This window comes from Desmodus rotundus, chromosome 5 (assembly GCF_022682495.2).
Source record: "Desmodus rotundus isolate HL8 chromosome 5, HLdesRot8A.1, whole genome shotgun sequence".
NCBI classification, from domain to species: domain Eukaryota; kingdom Metazoa; phylum Chordata; class Mammalia; order Chiroptera; family Phyllostomidae; genus Desmodus; species Desmodus rotundus.
The window spans coordinates 88723728-88733611 of NC_071391.1; the positions used below are offsets into that span (position 1 = coordinate 88723728).

General features: G+C 45.2%; 1 protein-coding gene across 4 annotated transcripts in view; it reads right to left on the reverse strand.

Moving 5' to 3' along the window:
• The window catches only part of DSCAML1 (DS cell adhesion molecule like 1), a 346013-nt gene that overhangs the window by 333909 nt on the left and 2220 nt on the right, over window positions 1-9884 (reverse strand). The gene's annotated exons all lie outside the window — the stretch shown is intronic.

Below are 9884 nucleotides of genomic sequence, written 5' to 3' on the forward strand. Positions count from 1 at the left end.
TCATCTCATTCACTGGACTTTTCACACAGGAGCATCTGTCAGTTCTGGGGCGCCTGTAACAACCCTCACCCCTGACAGGCAAGAGCCTGAAAGAGGTGTCCATGCCTGGACACAGCAAGTGTTGATAGAAGGCAGCAGTGGGTCTTCAGGGGAGCAGGGTGGCAGGAGAAGTGGTCAGGGCTACCCTGCAGGACTGTGACTCCCTGTCTGGGTCACCACTCCGTCCCCTTGGCCTTGTGTAGCATTGGGCACTTAGCACAATGGTTAACCACTCAGACTGTGGTGGCAGGCTCCTCAGGTTTGAATCCTTGTGCTGCCACCTACAAGCTGTGTAACCTCAGGCAAGATTACCTTTCTGTGCCTCAGTTTCCCCACCTATAAAATGAGGATGACTGTATCTACATCACATTTGTTAGGTTGGATGAGTTAATATATATGATGGTTTCTTACATAAGTAAGTACCTGGTACCACCTACATATTTTTTGCTGTTATAAGTATTATCATTATAGCAGGCAAGCAGTAGGCATTTGTGAAGTAAATATCCCACAACAAATATTTACCTTTGACCTACAGTAATATAATAATAATAACAACAACAACAACAACAACAACAGTGTAAGACAGTAGTTCTCAAACATTAGTATGTATAAGAATCACCTGGAAAGCTTGTTTAAAGTGCAGATCCACCAGAAAACAGATTCACCAAGTGTGTCATAGGGTCAGGAAGCTATTTCTGATTCAGGTGGTCCTCTGTCTACACTCAGAGCAACTCTCCTTAGAAAAAATTAGATTTGCCATACTGGACTTCAGTATCACCTTTCCCAACAGTAGACAGTTCTCACGGGCTTGGCTGAGAGGACAATAGCACCACATTAACTTAATTTGGTGATCAAGTTAACAAAATAATAGCAGTATAATCAACAACACCAAAACATTGCAATAGCCACATCCAGGACTCCCACAGAGTTTTTTATGCAGATGTGGCCTGGTGAGGTTTCCTAGATTAATCTGCAAGATGATTACTCCACTGCATTTCCACACAAAGGCTTTCGTCCCAGACACAGTGGTGGACAAAAGTAGGTTTACAGTTGTGAATATGAAAAACACACAGTTTATTCTTGTATCATTTATTAATTACCATATTATTTTCCACAAGGATAACTGTAAACCTACTTTTGTCCCACCCTGTATATTATTTGTCTTCACTCTGATTGTCTTTATCTCACAATTGAAAAAACCGGGTCCAGAGAGGATCAACCAGAGTGACATCAGCTCAACCACTATGTCCACCCAAAACCCAGACCAGCAAGCCAGGATCTACTTACAGCATCAGAAACTCCCCTGTTGTGTGTTTGCACCTTGGAGACTATCAGAGTCTAGACCCTAGGTGGGAGAAGGGTGGGTCTCCCCAGACAGCATCAGAGCATTTATAGGCAATCAGAGTTGGTACTCTCCCTAGGACAAGATGGAGCAGCAGGGACTGAGTCCCATGCCTTCTATCCGTGGCTTCCCCCAAAACCTGGTCTGCCACTATTTGCTTTACCACTATTTTCACCATGACTATGCCTGCCATTAATTTTTTTAATCTATTTTATTGATTATGCTATTACATTTGGCCCAATTTTTCCCCCTTTGCAGCCCTCTCCCTGGTACCCTCTTCCGTCCATTAATCCCCCTCCTTAGTTCCTGTCCATAGGTTGTGCATATAAGTTCTTCTACTACTCCATTTCCTATACTGTTGTTAACATCCCCCTGTCTATTTTGTACCTACAAAATTATGTTTCTTAATCCCTGCACCTTTTCCCCAATTCTTCCCTTTCCCCTTCCTGATATCCCTAATATCAGCTGATGTCCCTCCAACTGATCTCTATATCTATGATTCTGTTCCTGTTCTGGTTGTTTGCTTAGTTTGTTTTTTTTAGATTCAGTTGTTGATAGTTGTGAATTTGTTGCCATTTTAATGTTCATAGTTTTGATCTTCTTCTTCTTCTTAAATAAGTCCCTTTATCATTTCATGTAACAATGGCTTGGTGATGATGAACTAACTCCTTTAGCTTTACCTTGTCTGGGAAGCATTTTATTGGTCCTTCTATTGTAAATGACAGCTTTGCTGGATAGAGTAATCTAGGTTGTAGGTCCTTGTTTTTCATCACTTTGAATATTTCTTGTCAGTCCCTTCTTGCCTGCAAAGTTTCTTTTGAGAAATCAGTTGACAGTCTAATGGGGACGTCTTTGTAGGTAACTCTCTGCTTTTCTCTTGCTGCTTCTAAGATTCTCTCCTTTATCTTTAACCTTTGGCATTTTAATTATGATGTGCTAGGTATGGTCCTCTTTGGGTCCAACTTCTTTAGGACTCTCTGAGCTTCTTGGACTTCCTGGAAGTCTATTTCCTTTGCCATATTGGGGAAGTTCTCCTTCATTATTTTATCAAATAAGTTTTCAATTTCTTGGTCTTCCTCTTCTTCTTCTGGCACCCCTATGATTCAGATGTTGGTATGTTCGGAGATGTCCCAGACACTTCTTATACTATCCTCATTTTCTTGAATTTTTGTTTCTTTTTGTTGTTCTGGTTGAATGTTTATTTTTTTTTATGTTCCAAATTATTAATTTGAGTCTGGCTTCATCCTCTTCATTGTTGGTTCCCTGTAAATTTTAGTTTATTTCACTTAGTATAAACTTCACTTCTTCTTTTATGTTGTCGCTGTACTCAATGAGTTCTTTGAGCATCCTGATCACCAGTGTTTTAAACTCTGCATCTAAAAGTGTTAGTTATCTCCATTTCGTTTAATTCCTTTTCTGGGGTTTTGTTCTGTTCTTTCATTTGAACCATATTTCTTTATCTCTTCAATTTGGATGCCTCCCTGTGTTTGTTGCTTTGTCTCCCTGTCTTAGTAGTGTGACCTATTGCAGAAAAGTCACCTGTAAATTGTGTGGGGTGGAGCCTTAGGTAATCGCCAGGGCAAGGCAAGACAATTCACCACTTTGTGGCTCTGTGTAGAGGAAGGGTTCGGAAGTAACAGTGCTGTTGGGCTTCTGCAGATTTGCCTGGTACTCGCCCCAGTTCCAGTCACTTTACCCACTCCCCATATACGATTTGTACCCTTCCAGCTATTGCCCTAGAGCTGAGTCCCAGAGTGGGTGAGTTTGTGTACATTCTGAGACCTTGTGGGCTCTTTAAATTGAGTCTGCTGAACATCTAGTAGTTTCTTCTGCCATCCCAACCCCCACTGTTTTTTCCAGTCAGAAGTTATGGGGATTTATCCTCCTGGTGCTGGTACCCCTGGCTGTGCAGTCTGGCCTGGGGCTGGGATTGCTCAATCCCAAGGTATCCTCCCAATTTTCATCTACCACACATGAAAGTGGGACTGCTTGTTTCACCACAGCCATCTCTTGGCGCCACACTGCATCTCCTCACCGGTCTACCTGTCTCCATGTCTCTGCACCTCCTACTCATCTGGATGAGTGTGGCTTCTTTAAATCTTTGGTTGTTGGACTTCCATACAGTTCAATTTGCTGACAGTTCTGGGTGTTATTTGTTTTGAGGTTTAGTGGTAATTCTGTCTGCGGTTGCATGAGGAAGCGAAGTGTGCTTCCATCTTGACTCGAAGCTCCGTATTTGAATCTCATCATTCTTTTTAGCATTTTATTTTGTAGCAGGCACTGTGAGAAGCCCTTTACTTGCATTACAGTACATTCGATCCTTATGACAACCCCTGTAATGTAGATACTGCACAAGAACACATTTTACAGATAAGAAAACAGGATCTTAGAGCGTCAAGTAATTTCCTAGTGTTGCACAGCTATTGGAGGCAGAGCTGCATTTCCAACCCAGACATCCCTTACCGCAGACTCATTTCTCAATCGGCACACTACATTCTTGACTTGGACTCCAGGGTGTGAACACACAATAAAGGTGTTCTCTGACAAAGGAAAGCAGTTTGGAGTATGGAAATTCTGATTTATTTGGGACTGTCCCAGACATCAAACACTTCATCCCTAGTATATCCCCCCTACACCCGCTAAATGCTGGCAGCTCCCTACTCTAGTCATTAGATACCAAAATAGTATCCCACCCCCCAGTTTCCAAATGCCCCTACCCTCATGAGAAACACTGCTTCAGTGTCCAAGTGCTCCACCTCTGTCCATCATAAACATGCTTCTTTTCTTTTTTCCTTTTTTTTTTTTTTTTTTTTTAGGATTCTTAGTGCAAACAGTTCCTATAACCAGGAACCAGAAACCTATAAGAACCAATGAGGATCGGTCCTCCTTCAACCTAAAAGCTCCCTCACCATCGACTCCAAGAGAAATTATGAGCAACAGCTGACAGTCAAACAGACTGTAATCTTCTAACCCTTTCTAAACAGGGCCTGTCAAAGGAAGGCCCCTTCTGGCCAGAAAGGTCTTTCTAGGGAGTTGGCTCAGACAGCACAATTGTCCCCAGAGATTCCTAGATTTAGATTGTTAATGCTTGAAGGACTTAAAAGATTATTTTGTACAATCTCCTCCATTTACAGATGGAGAGAGTGAGGTCTAGAGAGGTAGAGCAATTCAGCCTAGGTACCCAGCTAGCCAGTGTTCTGTCTTCACTGCTTTTAATTTTGGCCACTCCACTTTCAGAGCCAGCAACCCAGGAATGGAGAAACAGCATGCAGAAATGAAATGACAGCTATGAGGGAGCATTAGAGGAATCAGGATGCTGGGTGTCTAGAGGAGAGGCCTCAGACAGGCAGCACATTTGTCCATAAGCGGTCAAATGGTTATCAGGTGGAAGAGGACTTCACCTAGAGCCATGTGGCCTAAAAGGTGGAACCAGGACCAGTGAGTAGAAAGCACAAGACCAAGACAGGGTTTGACTGACTCTAGGGTAAGTCTGTAATAGCCAGAACTATCTGACTAGGAGTGAGCTGCTTTGAAAGGAAGGAGTTTCCTATGGCTGGAAGGGCTGGAGCAGAGGGAGAACCACTGCTGCTGGGAAAGCTGCAGAGGGGCTCAGGCATCTGATTAGAGGATGGCCTCCAAGCCCTTGAAGGTGTCTTCCAGCCTGGAAGACTTGTACTAATGACAGTCACCCCAAAGCAAGTCTCCTATCTCTCACACTACCAGGGCAGGTCCTCTGCCCTCCCCAGGCCCCATGGCTCTAAAAGGCCGCCCCAGAAGCAATGTGTCCACGGCCCTGACTCAGCAGGGTTCTTAGGACCTGGATTCCATTAATTGCTCTCACCTCAATGGAAGTCACACGAGGTAGGACACAGAGCCTACTGATCTCCCCATAAGACTGTGGATTCTCTGCAGGGAGAATCACCCTCATGGAAGAGTTCCAGAGGACTATGGAGAAACTTGAATTTGAGGATTTGGGAAGGGAACTGAGGGAGGGAGGCTCTTTCACTCTCACTGGGCACTGGGGCCACACAGGAATTGGCCAAGTTTGCTCCAAGTAGCCTGTCGCCAGCCTACATGTGCCTTATCAGCTGTTCCCAGGTTGATGGAAAGCAAAGACTAAAAAAATTTCTATATGTGGGGGGCCCTGAAAGTGGGAGCTAGCCACACACAGCTGTGAGACCTTCATTTTCTCTATATGATGAAATGACAGTAATTATGCCTCATGTTTCAGCAGAGCATTTATAAGGATGAAACTAATTTTTGATGTGGTTTTTACACGTGTGTGTTTATATGTTATCCTGTTTAGTTTACAAAGTTTTGCCATATTATATACAATGTATGCCCCTCATCCTTCTTGCACACATGCAATAACAACCACTATGTGGGACAGTCAGGACAAGGGTGATTTGCCTATTTTACAAATAAATAGAGGCATATAAGCTCTTAGGTAATGTGGCTAAATTAGACAGACTGAGCTTTGTTTTCTAGTTCCACGGACAATGCTCTTTCTGATTCACACACACAGTTTAATGGATATGCAACTAGCATTTGAATAATTCTGTTCTTAATGAAGATGGTGATCTTGGAAACTGTCAGTGCAAGTATCATGTAGAGCAAGGGCATAGGGAGGTGGGATAAGGTGGCTGAAAGGATGAAGGGAGTAGCAGCTGGATGGCAGGGGTGGTTCTCAGAGCTAATACTGTTCATGCTAAACCAGCACTGGACAAACATCTGTTAAACAGGGCACACAGGCTGTTGTACCGACAGCCTCCCCCATACTCGTAGAACCCACAGGCCACAAACTGCCATGGGCAGCACTTGACCTCTGGATCATTTCCTGCTTCTCTGTTGCTGACTGTGTCATGGAGGGTGGAGTAGTCCAGGGACATCCAAGGTCATGGGCTGTCAAGGGTGTTCTTTATTTACAAAACTACCTAAAAAACAGTGAGTCTCATTGCAGCAGGGAGAAACACAGAAAGCCATCCAGCTACAAGTTATGGGGGCCCACCCTGTGTGGCCCATTTACATAGGTTTTATGGCATTAGATATAGATAGTTCTTACACTGTCAAATCATGTTAGAGATTTAACAACCAATCCTAGCTTTCCTTTGGCAGGTAAGGGATTGGACTTTGCTGCACCCTCGAATCCAAGTCTGGAGCCAACTTCTGCCCTTGAATTCTCCTCTGTTACCACCAGCCATAACCAGGAAAGGGACTGTGCTGGGTTCCCCAGGGACACCCAGGTGCCTGCATAGTCTCAACTCTCTTGCTGAGGATGAGTCCTGTAGGCTACTCAGCCAGGTGTCCCCTGTCCTGGTCGCTTTTCAGTCTTTCTTATTGGTACAAAGTCTAAGCCAGTTGACTTGGCCAAAAATGGCTCATCAATACAACTGCTCGAGACAAGATCTGAGGACCTATTTGGCAGAGGTTGGAGTGGGGGAGGGAGAAGGTGGGAGCAGTGCAGAAAAAATGAGGTCTAACTGTACTCTGGTTACTTCATACGCATTATCTCGTTTAATCCCATTTCATAGCTGGAGAAAGCGATGCTCAGAGAATCCCAAAGTTACATAAATATCAAATAAGTGCGAGCCAGGATGTAAATGAAGGCTTTGCCTTGACTCCATATTGCCACCACACCAGCAAGTTTCAATCTTTTTTATTTTTTCTTCAAACTCCAATATATAAAATTCTCTGGTTGAAAGAATTGCTGGGAGGGAGCTTGAGCTTTGCCACTGGTCCTCCCTCTCTCTACCTCCAGCCATTCCCTAAAGCTCCACTCCAAATTCGTGGAAATCTCTGTGGGTTCCTGGATCATTAGATGTGCCGAAAAACACTGAGGGAGGCCTTGGAGCTGCATGCACCTGCCCGGTGGGTTTTGCTCAGTGCCCAGGAAATGCAGACAAACCCATTCCTGAGGCCACATTCTCACTGCAGACATCCCAGTTGGCTCCCTGGCAAGGAACACTCCAGTGGCCCTGAAATGTTTGTTCCTCAAGCAGTACTCACAACTCTTTACACACCCTTCCCTCTGTGACCACAGTGCCTTCCCATACCCCTGCTGGGATTCCACGCATGGCTGGAGTGGGCTCAAATGTGGGCTCAACTGTGGGCTCTTCCCCTGGTCTCTCAGAGACCACAACTGCCTCCCAAGCTGGACGCTGAGAAACCAGGAGGGGAAAAGAACATTTTGCCTCACTTCATACCCCCTTCCCATCAGCAGCTGCTTCTCTGTCTACTGATGACAGACTTAAGCACCAGAAGGTTCATGGTAGCCTTATTCCCACAGCTGATGTACCCCTCTTTTCATCCTCTTCTTTCTACAGCACAAGAGGGAAAAACCACACCCCAAGTTCGGTCTCCCTTCTGTGATTCTGCCCATTGTCACATATCCCACCTCAACAGCAAGCTCCATGGCTGCCAGGCCAGATGAAGAATTCAGTGTGCATCCCAGCAGGCCTAAAACTTGGAGGCAAGAGAGATGCACTACCCAAAATACCAGTCCTTCTCCCCACTCCTGCCTCACCCACATTCCTTGCAAGGAAAAAGCCACTGCCTGGCTGCTACTGAGATCAAGAAGCTACTCACTGGGGGCGAAGCTCTTGGCCTGGCTAGGTGAGCATGCAAATCTGAATGTAAATTATATGCAAATCTAGGGCCTGCCCTTGGGTTCCTGGCACCCTACCCTCTCTGCTGCCTATGGCTCACCCCATTCAGGTACCTCGGTGGTGACTAGTATATACCATGCTAAGGGCTAACAAAGCACTTCAGGAGCTGGGAGCTCTTCCAATTGACTGCTTCAAATGTTCTCAAGAAACACCTCCTCTGAGATCATGTGGGAGAGAAGAATCTCACAGCCTGGCAGCCATACCCCCCGCAAAAAAAAAAAAAAAAAAAAAAAAAAAAAACCCTATCTGAATATCCACCCTCCCTGCAACTCATCCACAAATAAAATCATCCTTCACCAGGTCCAGCAGGGGACCAAGCAAGTCACAAGGATGGAATTCCTGAAGACATGAAGAAGGTAAGTGGGGGCTTGTGGACTACACCTCTTTGTCAAAGGCCAAGAGCCCATGAGATACTCTGGACAGACGTTAATCCTATGTCTGGGAGCTCCCTGCCTATCTGTTTGGGGGCTTGTTTCTTTAGCAAAACATCACTGAGCCAAACGCATGTTTGCCTGCCCACCTCCTCCCCATTCATCAATCTAAGAAAAAATAAGCCTCTCCAGCCTCTCCTAGGAACTGCCCAACTCAAGTGCCGCCTTTGGGTCAACTGCTTACTTGGTTTTGTTTCTAATTGAGCTCCCCATTCTGCTTCAGAAACGTATTAAAGGCAGCGACTCTGATGCCCAGAAATATGAAGCATCTGAAAGGTTTGTTGAGCATCATGGCAGTTCCATTCTCTCCCATGTAATTCTAGCAACCAGAGCCTCTTTGCCTACCTGCCCCACCCCAATGCTTGCTGGTCCTTCGCCCGCTTCCCCTACGTTGTGTTTGACATTTCAAGATTCAAAACCCATTCTCCCCACTGCCCCTCTTTTAATTAGACACTGAACAGAATATTAGAGATTTTCTTAATGGTTTGACGAAACCTTTTAATTTGGTCTTCTCAAAAGAGAAGAACCATGAGTCTCCATTTGAGAGGCTGGGGTGGGAAATGAAAAAAATCAATGTAACCCATTATTTTGGCTTTTAGAAAACAGGAATTTTACTGCCGGGGAAGCTTGTTCTTTTACACAGTAAAAATGCAAATGCAGGCAACACAGATGCTGGCACGCTGGATGTAACAACCGAGAGAGCCTCACTGGGGCTCATCTGGCTGCTCGAACCTGGATTTGCTTTGGCAATAATAAGGCAGTTATTGGAGACTTGATAACCGATTATTAAAACACCTTCCCAGTTCAGTTCTGGGGAATCAGTCTGAGCTCAGTCTTCACACACACACAAGAGAGGTATTTCGAAAGGAATGGAAATAACAGAAGCTTAAAACACATTCAATAACTGCTAAATTCCATCCAGAGGATGAGCCATCGCATCTTGTTTTCTCCTCCTCTCTCTCTCTGCCTCCTCCCGCTCCTCACAGATGGACGTACAAATTATTGCAGGAGGATATTGTTTTCTGTAACAGGCTTGAACATTCACATTTACATTTTCCTTGGTGCCGCGGGGGTGACTGGCAACAGGAGAGAAAATACACCAAACCCTATCTCCCCTGCTCTCACCACATCACATCTTCTTCCAGCCATCTCTGCCGCCCCCACCACCAAGCCACCCCAAACAGAACAGGCCCTGGGGACCAATCAGGCACCTAAGACCTAATTAAGGTACTAAGGAAAAGAAAGCCCTGCCTGGCCAGTCGCCCTGGCACCCAACACAAATGCTCGAGCAGCTGAACCATGGAAGTCCTAGGGCTCTGCAGACCAAAAGGCTACTTAGGTGCTGCCTCACCTGGCATCTCCAACCTACCAACAACCTACCTACAGTGACAACTTTCTTCTCAAGTT